Source organism: Tupaia chinensis, unplaced genomic scaffold (genome assembly GCF_000334495.1).
Source record: "Tupaia chinensis unplaced genomic scaffold, TupChi_1.0 Scaffold145652_1, whole genome shotgun sequence".
Classification (NCBI taxonomy): Eukaryota; Metazoa; Chordata; class Mammalia; order Scandentia; family Tupaiidae; genus Tupaia; species Tupaia belangeri.
Window position 1 is genome coordinate 699145 of NW_006205509.1, and position 16028 is coordinate 715172.

Consider the following 16028-nt stretch of genomic DNA (forward strand, 5'->3'; position numbering starts at 1 on the left):
AGAGCAGCCCGAGACCAGCACACCCTGGAGAGCGCCATCTTCACAGGGAGGGAGGGCGGCGGGGGAACTTGTCTTCTGGTCAAAGTTCACGCCTTGTTTGTCCAAAGACGCATGCGCCTCTCCTGAGCGCTGATTGGTACTCAGAGCCCGCTGGGCTCGGAAAGGAGCCAGACGACTGAGGGACTCGGACTCGGTGCGCGAGAAGGACTCGGATTGGACACGGCCGTACTTCCTGTTTTAAGGCGCCGGAAACGGGCTATCCCCGAAGGGGAGAGGGTTTACGCCGGTGGTGGAGTTTGTGGTCGCGAGGACACCCTCTCCTTGAGGAACCTAGTGACCCTCCGTAATTCCCTAGGGCCACACAGCCTTCCGGCGCCGCCTTTATCCTACCCGTACCCGGGCCTCACGGCCCTGGCAGGTACCCGTTGCCAGTCTGCAGTGCTCGGGGCCATGGCGCCTCCTGGGGACTGGGAGGACCCTCGGCGCCCTCTAGCGGTGGCGGCCCGAGTAGCTCCAGAACTGTTTCCTCCTGTCCAGTCAGCCTGGCGGCGGAGGCTGAAGGCTAGGAGCGGCCCCTCTGCCGACTAAGTATGGTTTTTCCTTTTTGAAGAAATGTTTTGGCGTTCCAGAACTAGGTTTGTGTTTCATTAAGCGCCTGCTAAAAAACAAGTTTGGGCTCAAGCGTTACTGTTCTGAGAGGCTTTCTCTGGCTACTTTCTCCGGAGTGGTACCCGCAAAAGGGGTTCGTTACGCCGTCGCGCAGCTGTTTTCTTCATAGCACTTGTCACTTGGGTTGTTTACGCCTTTGCCTCCTTGCCCGCCCACTCGTGTAGTCGGAGGAAAAATTGTGAAACATGATCCTGGAGTGGTTCTCTGCTAGTGGTGGGTAGATGGGGTGAGCAGGATATGAAGTTGAGTAAGACGCGAGCTCCGTCTTCAGTAGTTGCCAGGTCGTGCCAACTGCTATGTCTCTCGACAGTGTTCACCTGTCGAACTCTGGAATACCCCTGGAAAGAAGGGAACAGACTTAGACACAGGGTTGTGGAGGAACTGGGAAGCGACTGCGTCTGGAAGGATGGAATGGAGGGATGGCACTTTACGAAGTAAGAGGACGGCAGGCTGCCTGGCCCCTTAGCTCACGTAGTCATGTGTATGTGCAGGGAACAGCGGAATCTGAGCTAAATAATAATGACCTTTAAGGACCAGCAGAGCGCACACTCTGGCGCGGGCGATGCTGCCCAACTGGCAGAGGTGAAAGGAAACTTTCAGCTAGAGAAGGCCAGTTGGGGCTTATTTAGACCAAGGGCTGCAACATGCTCCACACCTGCAGTTGGTAATAGACCCCTAGCTTTACTTTCCGCTTCTCCCATCCCCCATTGCCCTGTAAAGACAGCCTGGGGGAACCAGCAGGTGGCATAGCGGTTACTTCACTGGACTCCCACATGGCCAACCGGGTTCGAGTCCTGAACCCAGTAGCTTCAAACACTCCGGGCGTGCGTGCCCAAGATCCCAGGAAGAGAATGGAGGAGTTGTGGTGTGGCTTTAACCACCCCCCCTTTCTCTCTTTCTGTCTCTTGTCTGTCTCTGGTGAGCGCACACACCCTATAGCAAAAATTTCTCTTTAAAAAAATAAATAAACCTGGGAAAGGCTCAGGGCTGTGGCATTCTCCATCAGAGACGCTGGGTCCGCCTGACCAGGGCTTTTCTCTGTCTCTCTGTGTGATTGTCCTTTCCAAAATCCATTGCCCTGCCCACTCTGGGAGGACTCCCTACTCCCTCTCTTATTTAGCAGGTCTAGGCATATATGAAAAGCTGGACCCCAGGTGGCCGGCTGAGGTTTGCATTCCAGTCCTGTGGCTTAAAAAACAAGCTAGGGGGCCAGAGGTCGCATGCTGGTTGGGGCCCTGGACTCCCACATGGTTGACAGTCATTAGAATCCTAGACCTGGCAGCTTGTTTTCTCACTTTCTCTCTTCTCTCTTTCTCAATTTGCCTATAGCAAATTAAAAATAAATTAAATTAAATAAATAACTATTTTTTAAAAAATGCTTGGAGGGCCAGCAGATGGTGTGGTGGTTGGGGCGCTGGATTCCCACATAGTCCACCACAGTTCGAGGCCCAGACCTAACAGCTTACTTTCTCACTTTCTCTCACACCCTAAAACAAATTTTTAAAATAATAATTGTAGGATAGGCAGGTGGTGTGGTAGTTAAGGGCACTGGACTCCCACATGGTCGACTGACCCTGGTTTGAGTCCTAGACCTGGAGACTTGCACTCTCACTTTCCCTCTCTCTCCGTCTCTCTCTCTGTCCCTCTCTGGTCAAATTAAAAGTTAAATATTTATTTAACTTAATGATCATGGCACCTGCCAGTCCTAATAAATAAAATAAGTCTTAGGTAATAATCATAAATAAATGATTATTTTTAAAAAAAAAAGGAAAAATTTAAAAGCAAATGAAAACACAAGCTAGGTTGGGGCCAACTGGTGGCATGATGGTTATGATGGCTGGAACTCACATGGCAGACTAATCCATTGGAGTCCTGGATTAGCAGCTTGAAAGACACTACAGGTGCTTGCAAGTGTGTGCCCAAAATCCCAAAAGGAGGGAGGAATGTAGGAGAAGGGAGTCCCCCGTTGCCATCCCCTATGGGAAGTGCTTTCTCACTTTCCCTGTCTCTCCCTGGTGAGCCCATGTGGCCTCAAGCAAATACTTTTTTTCATCTCAAGTACTCTAGCAAATTAAAAAAAAAACAAAACAAAACAAAACAAAAAAACAACCCAAACCAAAAAAACAAACAAAAAAAAAACAAAGAAAAACAAGCTGGGGACCAAGAGTTGGCATGGTGGTTAAGGTGCTGGACTCCCACATGGCTGAATAAGGTTCGAGTCCTGGATCTGGTGACTTGCTTTCTCACTCCCCCCGCTTCTCTCTTCTGTCTCTCTCTGGTAAGCACAGGTGCCCTGTGACACATTAAAAATAACAATAAAAAATAAAAATGATAAATAATAAAGAAATTTTAAAAATAAAATCCTGATAGCATAGAGAATAGAGGAGGGGACATTGCAGTGTGACCATGCCCCACTTGTGGCCCCTTTCTCCTCTCTCATGTCTCTCTGTCTCTGGTGACCACACACACCCTCTTGGAATTAAAATAAAAGAAAAAGTAAAATTTTATATTGAGGGACTGGCAGGTGGCATGGTGATTAAGGGTGCTGGACTCCCACATGGCTGACCATGGTTCAAGTCCCAGACCTGGAGGCTTGCTTTCTCACTTTCCCTCTCTCTGTCTCTCTCTGGAAATATTAAAATAATAATAAAAAATAAGTAATTCTTAAGAAAAGAAATTTTATATTGAGACCCAGTTCACATATGAAATAAAAGTTTAATATAAGAATATCTACCCTTGTTATATATGCTATATTTTCTTACTGCATTCTATTATTTTTTGGGGGGGGGTTTGCTATAGGGCACATGTGCATGCCAGAAAGACAGAGACAGAGAGACAGAAAGCGAGAAATCACCCCCCAGGGTGATGGCCACACCTCAATCTCTTCTCCTTCATTCTCCTCTTGAGATCTTGGGCATGCACGTACACGTGCCTGGCGTGCATTTAAGCCACCAGGTCCGGGACTCGAACCGCGATCAACTACATGGGAGTCCAGTGACAGCCATTATGCCATCTACTGATCCCTATTCTATTTCATTTTTGTTTTTGTTTTTTTAGAGAGATTTTTGCGATAGGGCACTTGTGCTCACTGGAGAGATAGAGAGACAGAGAGTGAGAAATCATCCCTAGGGGAATGGCCACGCTGTAATCCCTTATCCTCCATTATCCTCCTGGGATTTGGGGCACATCTGCATATGCACCAGGTGTGAATTTTAAGCCACTAAGTCCAGAACTCGGAACAGTGGTCAACTATATGGGAGTCCAGCTATGTAACTATTACTCCATCTCCTGGTCCCTGTATTTCAGTTTTGTGAAATACTGCACATGACCCAGTAAATTGATTTCATGACTCTTATTAATTGAGAAACAGTGCCATAAAACACATATGAGAGAGACCAGCAGGTGGTCTCTCTCTAGTCAGGTTGAAAAATAAAATAATAAATAAAATTCAGTAAATAATTGCCAGAAAGAAAGAAAGAAAAGGAAAGCATGCAGGCATGTGTGTTTGAGTGCCCAAAATTCCATAAGGAGAATGACGGAGAAGGGACTGCGACTGTGGTATGACCACATCCCTAGGGAGAGGATTTCTCAACTTTCCCTCTCTCTCCAGTAAGTACACATGCCCTCTGACAAAAATCTAAAACATAGGGGCTGGCAGGTGGCATGATGGTTAAAGTGCTGGTCTCCCAAATAGTTGACCCTGGTTCAAGTCCTGGACCTGTCAACTTGCTTTCTCATTCTCCCTCTATCTCTCTATCTCTCCAGTCAAATTGAAGAAGAATAAATTTTAAAAATGTTTTAAAATCTAAAACATAAAAAACATACCTGGAAGACTTTCTGGATCAAACAGTCAGTACATTTTCAACTTAAGTAGGTATTGGTTGTTTTTAGAGTTTTTTGCTATAGGGCGCATGCACTCGCCAGAAAGACAGAAAGCGAGAATCACCCCTCAGCGGGGATAGCCACACCACAATCCCTTCTCCTACATTCTCCTCTCGGGATCTTGAGCACGCACGCATGTGCACCCAGCATGAGTTTAAGCCACCGGATCCGAGACTCAAACCACAGTCTACTACATGGGGGTTCAGTGACATAGCCACTACGCTAACTGCTGGTCCCCGTGTTGATTGTTTTTTTAAGTTTGTTTTGTTTTGTTTTGTTTTTGTTTTTGTTTTGTGGCGAGATTTTTGCTATAGGGAGTGTGTGCTCGCCAGAAAGACAGAGAAAGAGAGACAGAAAGTAAGAACCCCCCCCCCCAGGGGAGGGGCCATGCCTCAATCCCTTGTCCTCCATTTTTTTCTCAGGATTTCCATTCTCCATTATGCCATCTGCTGGCTCCTTAAAATAAATAATTCTTGGGACCAGCAGATGGCATAATGGTTTTGTCGCTGGACTCCCACATAGCCAACCACGGTTCAAGTCCCAGACCTAGTTGGTTAAAACTCACTGCAGGCACATGTGCATGCATGCCCAAGATCCTGAGAAGAGAATGGAAGAGAAAGGATTGCAGAGTGGCCATCCCTGGTGGGGATGGGGGGCTGATTTCTCACTTTCTGTCTCTCTATTTCTCTCTGTCTCTCCAGCAAGTGCATATGTCCTATACTAAAAGATCTCTCTAAAAAGATAGTTTTAGTATTATTGGGACCAGCAGTTAGTGTAATGGCTATGTCGCTGGACTCCCATGTAGTTGACTGCGGTTCAAGTCCACCTGAAACCAATCTATGAGAGAAAACTGGTGGGAGAGGAAATTAGCATCTCCCAAGAGGCACTATTTCAAAATTACAAGAAGTAGCCTTTGATTTCTGTAATTGCACTCATAATCATCATCAAAAAGCCTTTATGAGTGGCTGCTTACAGTGGGCAATTAGATATTTTTCACAAACACAGTCTAGGAATTTATGCTCTGTGAAGTTAAAGCAGATAAGCAGGGAGATATCATATGTAATAAAAAGAGAACAATCTGGAACTGCTATAGACAGTAAAGAATTCACATCAAACACGTCAGAAGCCAGGGCCATTCAAGGATAAGCATCACTGGGTGACGAGTAGTGCCTAAGAGAGAGGTTGGTTATAGGAGTTCCAAGTTCAGGGAAACTTGATTAATTAGGGAGGGCGGGTCTCTTGCCTTCTGACTTCTCCCATCCCTGCCACCCTTCACACTCGTGCCCCACCTCGAGCTTTCCCTCTTCAGGCAACATAACCCTCGCAAAGGCTTGAGATCAGAGGAATTTATCCTTCATGTTAGTCCTTGGTTCTGAATAAGGGGACTTTACCCGGCATCAGCAGGACCCACCCTCAGGAGCCACTTTGTGCTGCCTGGCACGTCCACAGCAATTAGAGCAAAAGGACAGAGTTAAGAAAACTCTTTGAGGGAAGTTCTCTCCACCCAGTTTTGGCAGGGTCACCCAGGAGTGCTACTATCAATATTGATATTCACCATGTGTATGGCCCATTATCCTACTTGCACCATATAGAGAGCTTTCCCTGAGTTCAGTTCCTATAGGAGAAAAGAAGCCCTTGCATGGAAGTACTCTCAGTTTAGGTACATTTGCACATTCAGCAAAGTTCATATATGCCTTACCTACCCGAATCGGTATTAGGAAGACCTCAAGGAATTTACATTTTGATGTCATGATAAGAAAAAATTGTTTTAATATAGAAAAATAGTTGACTTGTTCACATATAAATGCAAATATAAGTTAATAAATGTACATGTATTGGGGATGGGAAGATGGCATGGTAGCTAAGGACACGACTCTCACATGGCAAACTGTGGTTCAAGTCCCTGGCAGCTTGCTTTCTCACTTTCTCTCTCACTCGTCTCTCTCTGGTCAAATCAAAATAAATAAGTAAAGTTAAATTTTTACAAATGTACATGTATGGTTCCAGGGAGAAGTTATTGGCCTTGTTTCAGAATCTTTGCACTTGCTGCTTCCTCTGTTTGGAAGTGCTTCCCCAAATAGGTATTCATGCAACTTACTCTCTTAAGTTAGATTTTTGCTTCAGAGTCACTGAGCAGAGTCTTCCCTAACTATCTCTTCTTCTTTTTTTTTTTTTTATAACTAAATAGCATTTATTCCAGGAATCCAAGGGTAGTTTACATATGAAAATCAATCAACAAAATACACCACAGTAATATAACAAAGTTTATAACGTGTTTATCTCAGTTGATACAGAGAAAGCATTTAGCAAAAACTAACACAAATACATAGCAAACTATGAATCCAAGGGAATGTCCTCAAATAGCAAAGAGATTTTATTTATTTATTTATTTATTTATTTTCTTTGAAATTTTTTTATGTTTTTATTTTTATTATCATCATAATCTTTATATTACATTGGATTACATATAACTGTACAGTGTATTACATTGCTTTTTCAAAAGGGAATGCCATTCATGTCAGTCAATACAGAGACATTAACCTCCTCACTTCATCATTCAATATCTTTTCTATGTTCTTCCCAATCATTATTATTATTATTATTATTTTTTAAAACAGTCAATCGCTATTTCTCATTTTGCTTGTAAAAAGACTTGACCCATCATGAAATACTTCTCAGACCAATCCAGTTGAGAATACTATACATGTCCTCATCAACAGGTAATGAGCCATATCTGTTTCTCACTAACATCCTGCCTCTCTATTGTTCTCTTGCTATCTTTCTCTATCCTCTTCTCTTCACTTCCCCCATTCCACACTGTCCTATTCTCATTAAGTACCTTCACTGCTTTTATGTCCTCCAAATTTTTCTCTCTACTCTCTACCATAGAGTGCGGAGAGTCGGTATATATTGAGTGGATACATACAATATCTTTCCTTCATAGCCCGACTTAATTTACTCAGCAATAGATCATCCATATCTGACCGCTTTCTATCAAATTCCAGGGTCTTGGACTGATAACCAGAATACACAGGGAACTCAAGTGCCTTATGCCAAAAAATAAATAAATAAATAACAAGACCCTAACTATCTCTTCTGAAATAATCCTTGTCTTCCATCTTTAGTTCTTGCTGCTCCTTATCCTGACTTTTATTTATTATTTTTAAATTTTGTCTTAGGGACCATGTGTTTGCCATAAAGAGAGAGAAAATGAGAAAGCACCTCCCATCACACTGCAATCCCTTTTCCTCCATTTCTCCCTCCTATCAGTATCTCTTACATGCACGCACACACACATACCCAGTGTGTTTCTTTTTTATTTTTTGGAGAGATTTTTGCTATAGGGTGTGTGCACTCACCAGAGAGACAGAGAGACAGAAAGTGAGAAATCACTGCCCCGGGGGAATGACCACACCACAATCCCTTCTCCAGTCTCTTCTTGGGATCTTGGGCATGCACACACATGTACCTGGCGTTGAGTTTAAGCCACCAGATCCAGTCGACTACATAGAAATCCAGAAACATAGCCATTATTTTTCTGCTGGTCCCTTCAGTGTGTTTCTTAAGCTGCTAGGTCCAGGACTTGAACATCAAGGTTGGCCATACAGATTCCAGCCACCTTAAACACCAGGCCACTGGCTGCCCCCCTCATGCTTCTTTCAATTTTTTTTTTTGTAATTTGCTAAGGGGCCAACAGGTGGCATGGTGGTTAAGGCAGCTGACTGGTTTGAGTTCTGAACCTGATAGCTAGCTTACTTTCTCACTTTCCTTCTGTCTTTGTCTCTCTCTGGTTAACTTCAAAAAAATAAAATAAAATGGGGCCAGCAGTTGGCATAATGGCTATGTTGCTAGACTCCCATGTAGTTGACTGCGATTCGAGTCCCGGACCCAGTGGCTTAAATTCAGGTCAGACACGTGTGCGTGCGTGCCCAAGATCCCAAGAGGAAAATGGAGAAGGGATTGCGGCGTGGCCATTCCCCCTGGGGGGTGATTTCTTGCTTTCTGTCTCTCTGTCTCTCTCTGTCTGTCTGGCGAGTGAACATGCCCTATAGCGAAAACCTCTCAAAAAAAAGAAAGAAAGAAAGAAAGAAAGAGAAAGAAAGAAAGAAAGAAAGAAAGAAAGAAAGAAAGAAAGAAAGAAAGAAAGAAATGAAATGAAATGAAATGAAACGCGAAAATTTAGTAACTTGCCCGCCATTTCTGAGCTGCTAGACCTGGAATTCATGTCTGTTTTGCCCTTAAGAGGTTGTTCTCGCCATTACATCTTGTCCCATGAATGTCTCTAATGCTGGGTAGATTCCCAATATTATTACATTGAAATTACAGATTTTATACCATCTCTCTTTAGTGGTATAAAACCAGAAGAGGGGGCCTAGATGGTAGTGCAGTTGTAAAATGCCACACTCTGTGAGGCAAATCCATATGGGAAGATTCATGGTTTCAGTCCAGAGACCACCTTGAGTATGCTGGTCACACACTTGTCCATGATCCAGGGCTGGCTGAAGGCTAAATGTCAGCACTGTAACCCTGTTGTGGTGCTCTCTGTTTGTTTCTTGCTCGTTTTCTCTCTCTGTTGCTTTTGCTCATGGAAGAAATAGAATTTTATTTATTTATTTAGGTTTCCATGATAGGGTATGTTCACTTGCCAGAGAGAGAGAGTGCTAAGGAAAGTAAGAAACCACCCCCAAAGAGGGGATGGCCGTGCTGCAATCTCTTTTCCATTTTCCTCTTGGGGTTTTGGGCACTCAAGCATAGGTGCCTGGCCTGATTTTCAAGCCGCCAGATCCAAGACTCAGGAGAAGAGTCACCCCTGTGGTCACCCCTGTGGGAGTTCAGCACCTTAACCACAGAGAGTTGGTTCTGACTGTGAATGATGATCTCATTTAGCCATCGAGAAAATAATTTCCAGAGTAGATTATACATGGTGGAGAAATACAGGGAAAGACAGCAAAGTGGTAAGATGCAACATCCTGCAAGGTTGGCCTGTACAGGAGGGTTCTAGATTCAAATCCTGAGACTTCCTTGGGTTTTGCTGAGCACACATGTGTCCATGATTTGGGACTGGCTGTAGGTGGACTGTGTCAAGATCCTACTGAGGGTGGGGACCAGCAGTTAGCATAATGGCTATGTTGCTGGACTTCCACGTAGTCGACAGTGGTTCGAGTCCCGGACCTAGTGGCTTAAACTCACGCCAGGCGCGTGCGCGGCGTGCCCAAGATCCTGAGAGGAGAATGGAGGAGAAGGGATTGCGATGTGGCCATCCCCCCTGGGGGGTGATTTCTCGCTTTCTGTCTCTCTGTCTCTCTCTGTCTGTCTGGAGAGCACCCACGCCCTATGGCAAAAACCTCTCAAAAAAAAAAAAAAAAGATCCTACTGAGGGTATGTTCTCGCTCTCTTTCTTCTCATGGAAGAAATGCATTCATAAATATTTTTTGAGAGATTTTTGCTATAGTGTGCACTTACTGACGAGACAGAAAGTGAGAAATCATCCCCTCAGGGGGGAGATGACTATGCTACAATCCCTTCTCCTCTTGGGATCTTGGGCACTTGCACACAAGCACCCGACGTGAGTTTCAAGCCACTGGGTTAGGGACTCGAACTACTGTCAGCCACATGGGAGTCCTGCACCTTAACCACTATGCCACCTGCTGACCCACACTCATAAACTCTGAAGGAAAAATAACAGAGTGGTAAGGAGATAGAATGAGGGCAGATCACTTTTCAGAAATTTTGACTTCAAGTTGCTGAAAGAGGTAAGAATGGAAGTCAACTGAGATAATGGCAGGAAAGGTTTTTAGGAAGTGATACTGGGATCAACACTGAGGGGCAAGAAAGAAGCAAGACTGGCAGGGAGAGACGTTGAGTTGTGATGTAGAACAAAAGCTCAGCCAATTTTCAGAGCTGTCCCTGGTAAGGGTGAGAAGGTTGAATCTTTACACCCCCATATAGATCAGTCACAGGATGTGGGCTGCCTGCCAAGGGAGCATGACCTAACAGCTGAGGACTGCCTACCAGCAGCATTCCCACTCCAAACAGCTGGAGTAGTTAAGTCCTTATTCTTAAAGGAACTCCTGGGTCCTGCATTCTAGTGTTTATCATAAGGATAGCAGAAAAGTCAGGAATATGTTTAGGGTGGGTAAGACTCAACTTTGCAGTAGACACATAAATAGAATTTGTGAATTATTATTCTATATTGCTCAACAGCCATAATATGCCAAGAAATGGGATAATCTTTTTGGGGGGGAGAGGTTTTTGCTCTTGCCAGACAGACAGAGACAGAGAGACAGAAAGCGAGAAATCACCCCCCAGGGGGGATGGCCATGCCACAATCCCTTCTCCTCCATTCTCCTCTCAGAATCTTGGGCACACACGCACACGCGCCTGGTGTGAGTTTAAGCCACCGGGTCCGGGACTCAAACCGCGGTCGACTACGTGGGAGTCCAGCAACATAGCCATTAAGCTAACTGCTGGTCTCAAAATGGGATAATCTTTTATGGAAAACCTATATACCTGGCCTTTGCTAGCTCTAGGGGTTCAAAGAAAAGATAATCTCCCCTGTTGAGCTCACTACTTAGTGGAAGAAGAATGCACAAAAACAGTAATAACTCTAAGATGCTGTGCGTATTTTGTTTGTATGTATCACATAGCTCATGTTTGGTACATAGTTGGTTCTCAAATATATATACGGTAAGTTAAAGTTGAGTAAGACATGTTTGGATAGCAGACTGAATATAGGACTAATGTTGCCCAGTCAGGGAATGCATCACAGATAAATGTTTTTTGTTGTCGTTTTTTGAAGATGTTTTTGCTATAGGGCACGTGTGCTCACCAGAAAGACAGAGAGAGACAGAGAGACAGAAAGTGAGAAATCCCCCCCCATGGGGGATGGCCATGCCGCAATCCCTTCTCCTCTCTTCTCCTCTCAGGATCTTGGGCATGGATGCATACATGCCCAACGTGAATTTTAAGCTGCCGGATCCAGGACTTGAACAGTGGGAATCCAGTGGCTACATGGGAGTCCAGTGATGTAGCCATTATGTCATTTGCTGGTCAATTGTTTTTTTTTGTTTTTAATAGGTTTTTGCAATAGGGCATGTGTGTTCACCAGAGAAAGGGAAAGTGAGAAGTCATCCTCCAGGATGGGTGGCCACAATCCCTCTTCTTCTAGTCTCCTCTTGGGATTGTAGGCATGCATGGACATGTGCCCAACATGATTTTCAAGCCACTGGTCTGGGGTTCAAACCACAGTTGGTCATGTGGGAGTCCAGTGCCTTAACCACAATGCCAGCTACTGGCCCTTAGAGGATATTTTAATGGATTTTTTAAGAATAAGCAGGAGTTTTCCAGGTAAAGAGGAAAAGAGAAGGAGTTATTTTCAGATAATTGTTTTACTTATTTTTTATGTTTAAAAAAGTTTTATTGCTAGAGGAAGTGTGGACTTCCCATAGACAGAAACACAGAGAGAGAGAGAATGAGAAAGTAACCCCTAATGGAGCATTGTCATACCACAATCCTTTCTCCTCCATCTCCATCCTATCAGGATTTGGGGCATGTGTGCACACACACATAGTGTATGGTTCAAGCCACTGGTCTGGAAATCAAACCATGGTGAGCCATGTGGGATCTGGATCCCTTAACTACTATACCATAAGGTCCTCAGGTAGTTGTTTTAGAGAAAACAAAAGCATGAAAAAGAGTACCTATACTTAGAAAGTGGGTGGGAAGTAAACATGGAAGTATAAGCCTGTTTAAAAAAAACACACATGATACACATATTAACACATTTATACAGAGTCGGCTACTGAGGTAATGTAGACTGAATTTACATGAATAGGATTTTTTATTATTATTTTTTTAGCTATAGGGTGCATGCGCACGCCAGAAAGACAGCCAGAGACAGAGAGATAGAAAGTGAGGGGGGATGGCCACACCGCAATCCATTCTCCTCCTCCTCCATTCTCCTCTCAGAATCTTGGGCACGCATGCACACGTGCCTGGTGTGAGTTTAAGTCACCGGGTGCAGGACTCGAACTGCAGTTGGCTACATGGGAGTTCAGCAACATAGCCATTACGCTAACTGCTAGTCCCATGAATAGGATTTTTTTTTTTGAGAGAGGTTTTTTGCTATAGGGCGCGTGTGCTCGCCAGACAGAGACATAGAGACAGAAAGCCAGAAATCACCCCCCAGGGGGGATGGTCACGCTGCAATCCCTTCTCCTCCATTCTCCTCTTGGGATCTTGGGCACGCACGGCATGCACACGCGCCTGGTGTGAGATTTAAGCCACCGAGTCCAGGACGTGAACCATGGTCAACTACGTGGAAATCCAGTGACATAGCCATTACGCTAACTGCTGGTTCCCTGAATAGGATTTTTTTAAAAGAATTATTTTTATTTTATTCATCATTGTTATCTTTTTTATTTGACTGGGGTCAGGGGGAAGGTAAGAAAGCAGGCTGCGAGACTTGGGACTTAAACTGTGGTCAGCCATGTGGGAGTCTAACACCTTAATCACCATACCACCTGCTGGCCCCCATGAATAGGATGTTATGAAAGAGAACTGCGATTGGGGAAGCAGCGGTACACATGTTCCAAATAACTAAATAGAAGAGGTTTGGTGCTGCAATTCCTTTTCCACTCTCCTGGCATTTTGGGCATACATGCCCGGCATGAGTTTCAAGCTGCTGGTCGGACTTGGATTGCCGTCAGCCATGTGGGAATCCAGCACCTTTAACCACTATGCCACCAACTGACCCCAAAATTTTCTTTAAAACTGTCAGAAAACTGGGCTAGCAGGTGACGTGGTGGTTAAGGCACTGGATTTCCACACGGCCAATCACGATCCAAGTCCCAGATCCAGCATGATGTGTGTGTGAGTGCTCAAAATCCCAGGAGGAGACTGGAGAAGGGATTATGGCATGGCTATTGCCCTTGCCCTGGGTGGTAGGTGGCTATTTCTCACTTTCCCTCTCTCTGTCTCTCTTCAGTGAGCCCCATGCACTATGGGGGAAAAAAAAAAAACACCCAGAAAACTGCCTGCTGCCTGAAAGCAGCAATTATCTTCTTCCTAGTTATCTCACCTAACTGCAATACCTCTCTTTTCCAGTTTTTCTTCTATGTCAGTTTGTGGAGGCAAATTTTTCCCATTCTTTCAGCTCCCCTCCTCTCAGATAGAGGATTTCTGGGTTTGCCCTGGGTTTCTTTCTGCAGTCTCAGGGTGTTATAGTCTAATTGGTGAGAAATAAGGGTATATCCAGATATAGCCAAATTTACTGGAGTTTTATTGATTAAGCCGGTGGCACACGGGGTGGGGAAAAACTCATGTCTTTCAAAAACCCCACAGCCCCAAGTGTAGGGAGAAGGGGGCTTATAAAGGCAAAAACCACATTTGGGTTGATATGGCAGGAGTAGTAATTATTCAGGGAGAGGTGACAAGGGGAAGGAGTGGCAATTCCTATGTGTAAGCAGTTGCAGGAGCAAGATCAAGCAAGTAAACAATCTCTAGGCCTTTGCTTAAACACAGTGGAATCTTAGGGGGCCGGCAGGTGGCATGGTGGTCAAGGGCGCTGGACTTACACATGGCCAACCGTGGTTCGAGTCCTGGACCTGGTGGCTTGCCTTCTCGCTATCCTCTCTATCTCTCACAGGCACAGTCTGTCCCTATCTGGTCAAATAAAAATAAAGTTAAATAAAATAATTGTTAAAAAAAAAACACACAATGGAATCTTAATGGTCTTCATGGCTCAGGGCAAGGGGTCTGGCAACTGATGATTATATCACTAAGGAACATCTTAGGGTAGGGAGTTTCTGGTTATTTAGCAAAGACAGTAGGAGTGTTCATCACTGTTTAGGCAAAAGGAGAAAGCAAGTTTCCTATATAGAGAAGAGTTCAAAATGGAGGTGCTTCTGTTTCACCGCTTCAAGGGTTTTTCCCTTTCTTTTTCTTTTCCACCAGTTGCCTGGGTTTGCATGACTTTGTTGTCTGCCTGTGGATCACTGATTGACCAGGCTGGTGCCGACAGGTCCTTCAGATCCTAAGGGATAGACTGGGCGGCATTTCCACCCACACTTTGAAACTCCTCATAATTGCATTAGTGCTGCACGTACCCATGTGGAAAATACAGATGGACTGTCAGGCTTGGGGTTAATTGGTTTCACCTCACGTCTCAGAGGAGCAGAGTCCTAGTGCATATGCACCCCTGATACCTGTGCCTGAACCAACCTCACTCCAAGGGGTGTGGTGCACTGAGGAGTGCAATTCCTTTTACTCCGCCCCTTTCATCCACTGGTACACACAAGCCCTTCTCCAGCCCCTGCTCCTACCAAACAGGGCAGAGCTGAAATCTTAGAATAAAAGTTTTCAACTCAATTAACTGTTAATTAATATCTAGGAGTGGCAGATATAGAAGGCTTCCCTTTTCATGGCAGGTCAAAGATGAAATCTGATTATGCTTTGGAGGGTGTGGTTTGCCTCTTGAAATTCCTTCCCAGTTTCTTTACTAAGGTTGTGTACCAATGCTCAGAGTAGCCTAAAGCACGTTTATCTAGCCAAGGGAGGTGCACTTGTCTGCATATAAAGAGGCAGGAGCCGGCTCTGGGAAAAGTCAAACCAGTTCTGCACCATGGGGAAGCAGCAGCTTAAGAAGGATGCAGCGCCACACTGTGAACTGAGTAAGTGGCCAGCAACAGGGAGGCTGCCCAGCTGAGTAGATGGGGAAGGGTGACAAGAATCGCTCCAGACATTTCATTTTCTAGTTGCAGCAAAGGTTTGCAAGTGAAAGGTTCTGGTACAGAGAGATTTCGTTAAGCCTTTCAGAACCTCCAGATGCTCCAGATGCATTGTAGAGCTTCTCTAAAGTAATTTGTGCATTTTCTTTTGTCTCCAGGAGAAATTCTTAATGGAAACCAGCCTGTGCCAGATAGCTGATGATGCTTGGCCCAGATTTTTTTGCTGCTATTGTTCCTGAGGTTTTTTTTTTTTTTTTTTTTTTAATACTTTGTGCTTTATTTGGATTTTTCTCTTTTCAGTTCACTCTCCTTTCCTTGGGTCTTGGACTCTCTTACTAACAAAATTTTCTCCTAGCAATTTTAAGTGAAGAAAGAAGCTTGGTTATCTTTATTACTGTAAATGTTAGTGGGGCAGGGATGTCTAAGAATGTTTTCAGTAAATGTAGGGCTAAACAACATAGTAGGAAATCAGGGTGATTCTCCAGACCATTTATTCTCCCCTCTTCATGACTCTGGCAATTGTCTTCAAAACCAATAGGGTATGGGAACCAGCAGTTAGCGTAATGGCTATGTCGCTGGACTCCCACGTAGTCGACCACGGTTCGTGTCCCGGACCCGGTGGCTTAAAACTCACGCCGGGCACATGTGCGTGCGTGCCCAAGATCCCAAGAGGAGAATGGAAGAGAAGGGATTGTGGCGTGGCCATCCCCCCTGGGGGGTGATTTCTCGCTTTCTGTCTCTATGTCTCTG

General features: G+C 44.7%; 1 protein-coding gene across 1 annotated transcript in view; it reads left to right on the top strand.

Moving 5' to 3' along the window:
* The first annotated feature begins 554 nt into the window (after nucleotides 1-554).
* Nucleotides 555-16028, top strand: part of SLC11A2 (solute carrier family 11 member 2) — a 62738-nt gene continuing 47264 nt past the window's right edge. The window contains exon 1 of the mRNA XM_006168151.3: nucleotides 555-635. The gene's annotated coding sequence lies outside the window, so the exon portion shown is untranslated. The remainder of the gene's footprint in view (nucleotides 636-16028) is intronic.